Genomic DNA, 2,960 nt, shown 5'->3' with positions numbered 1-2,960 from the left:
AAAAAATAAATAAATAAATAAAACATCAGTTGTAACTCCCTAAAAAAAAAAAAAAAAGCATGGAAGACAGCAAAGAAACTATTGCTACAAACACTATGGAGCTCAAAAATAGTTATGATGAATTAAAAATGCTATAAATGAGATACATAATAAAATGGAGGCGTCCAATGCATGAATTGAAAAGGCAGAAAGGAGAATAAGTGATTTAGGAGACACAATTATAGAAAAGGAGGAAACTGAGAAAAAGAAAGAAAAACTGATCCAGGAACATGAAAGGAGAGTTCAAGAGATGAGGGATACAATCAAATGGAACAATATCCGTATCATAGGAATCCCAGAAGAGGAAGAGAGAGGGAAAGGTGCGGAAGAAGTCCTTGAACCAATTATAGCAGAGAACTTCCCAAACCTGGGGAGGGAAGCAGATGTTGAAATTCAAGAGGCACAGAGAACTCCCCTTAGACGTAACTTAAATTGATCTTCTGCACAACATATCATGGTGAAACTGGCAAAATATAAGGACCAAAAGAATTCTGAAAGCAGCTAGGGAGAATAGGGCCCTAACCTACAAAGGGAAACCAATCAGAGTGGTGACAGATCTATCTACTGAAACTTGGCAGGCCAGAAAGGAATGGCAGGAAATCTTCAATGTGATGAGCAGAAAAAATATACAGCCAAGAATCCTCTATCCAGCAAGCCTGTCATTCAGAATAGAAGGAGAGATAAAAGTCTTTCCAAATAAAAAAAACTGAAAGAATTTGTCACCACTACACCAGCACTACAAGAAATCCTGAGGGGGACTCTCTGGGAAATGCTGCAAGGAACGCAAGATGCTAGAGACACCATCACAAGCATGAATCCCACAAATGAAACCGACTATGGGTTTAGTGACTCTAAACCCATATATTTCAATAATAACACTGAATGTAAATGGGCTGAATGTTCCAATCAAAAGACATAGGATAAAAGAATGGATAAAAAACAAAATCCATCTATTTGCTGTCTACAAGAAACACATTTTAGACTGGAGGACACCTTCAGATTAAAAGTAAGGGGATGGACAGATGGCCAACAGACACATGAAACGATGCTCAGCATCCTCCTCATCAGGGAAATACAAATCAAAACCACACTGAGATACCACCTCACGCCAGTCAGAGTGGCTAAAATGAGCAAATCAGAGAACTCTAGATGCTGGCGAGGATGTGGAGAAACGGGCACCCTCCTACACTGTTGGTGGGAATGTAAACTGGTACAGCCCCTCTGGAAAACAGTGTGGAGGTTCCTCAGGAAACTAACAATAGAACTCCCTTATGACCCAGCAATAGCACTGCTAGGAATTTACCCAAGGGATACAGAAATGCTGAGGCATAGGAGCACATGTACCCCAATGTTCATAGCAGCACTCTCCACAATAGCTAAAACATGGAAAGAGCCTAAGTGTCCATCAACAGATGAATGGATCAAGAAGATGTGGTTTATCTATACCATGGAATACTACATGGCAATGAGAAACAATGAAATCTGGCCATGTGTAGCAACATGGATGGACCTTGAGGGTGTTATGCTGAGCGAAATAAGTCAGGCAGAGAAGGACAAATATCATATGTTTGCACGTATAGGAGGATTAGGAGGAACTTGACGGAGGAACAAGGGGGAGAAGAAGGGCGGAAACGGTGGGGGAAAGGGAGAGAGGCAAACCATGAGAGACTCTTGAATGCTGACAAAAACTGAGGACTGATGGATGTGGGGGGGAGGGGGGGATGGGCATGGAGGAGGACACTTGTGGGGATGAGCACTGAGTGTTATGTGGAAACTAATTTGACAAACTATTTGTAAAATAAATAAATAAATAAATAAATAAATAAAAGGGGATGGAGAAATATAGATCATGCTACTGGAAGTCAAAAGAAAGCTGGAGTAGCTATACTTGTATCAGACAAACTGGACTTTAAAGACAGTAACAAGGGATGAAGAAGGGCATTCTATAATAATTACAGGGTCTATCCATCAGGAATAACAATTATAAATGTCTATGCACCAAATACAGAAGCACCTAAATACCTAAAAAAATTAATCACAAACAGAAGCAGTCTTATGGATAAGAAAGTGCTAATAGCATGAGACTTTAATACTCCACTTACACCAATGGATAGATCAACCAGACAGAAAATCACTAAAGAAACAATGGACTTGAATGACACATTGGACCAGATGGATGTGACAGATATATTTACAACTCTACATCCTGAGGCCATGGAATTCACTTTCTCCTCAAGTGCGCATGGCACATTCTCTAAGATAGATCACATACTGGGACATAAAGCAGCCATCAATAAATGTAAAAGAATTGAAATCATACCATGCATGGTTTCAGATCACAATGCTATGAAACTTGAAATTAACCACAGGAAGAAATCTGGAAAACCTCCAAAAACATGGAGGTTAAAGAACACCCTACTAAAGAACGAATGGGCCAATCAGCCAATTAGAGAAGAAATTTTAAAATATATGGAAACAAATGAAAATGAAACCACAACAACCCAAACTCTATGGGATGTAGCAAAGGCAGTCCTAAGAGGAAAGTACATTGCACTCCAGGCCTATTTCAAGAAATCAGAAGAAGTGCAAGTGCAAAATCTAACAGCGCACCTAAAAGGAACTAGAGGGGGAGCTACAAAAGCACCCCAAACCAGTAGAAGAAGAGAAATAATAAAAATCAGAGCAGAAATAAATACAGAAACCATAGAAAGAGTTGAACAGATCAATGAAACCAAGAGTTGGTTTTTTGAAAAAATAAAAATGACAAACCTCTAGCCAGGCTTCTCAAAAAGAAGAGAGCACTCAGACAAAATCATGAATGAAAATGGACTTATTACAACCAACCGCTCGGAAATACAAGCAATTATCAGAGAATACTATGAAAAATTATACGCCAACAAATTGGACAACTTAGAAGAAAT

The sequence above is a fragment of the Hyaena hyaena genome, unplaced genomic scaffold, assembly GCF_003009895.1.
Source record: "Hyaena hyaena isolate Hyena2069 unplaced genomic scaffold, ASM300989v1 scaffold_38, whole genome shotgun sequence".
In the NCBI taxonomy this organism is placed as follows: domain Eukaryota; kingdom Metazoa; phylum Chordata; class Mammalia; order Carnivora; family Hyaenidae; genus Hyaena; species Hyaena hyaena.
This window is presented reverse-complemented; position numbering follows the sequence as displayed.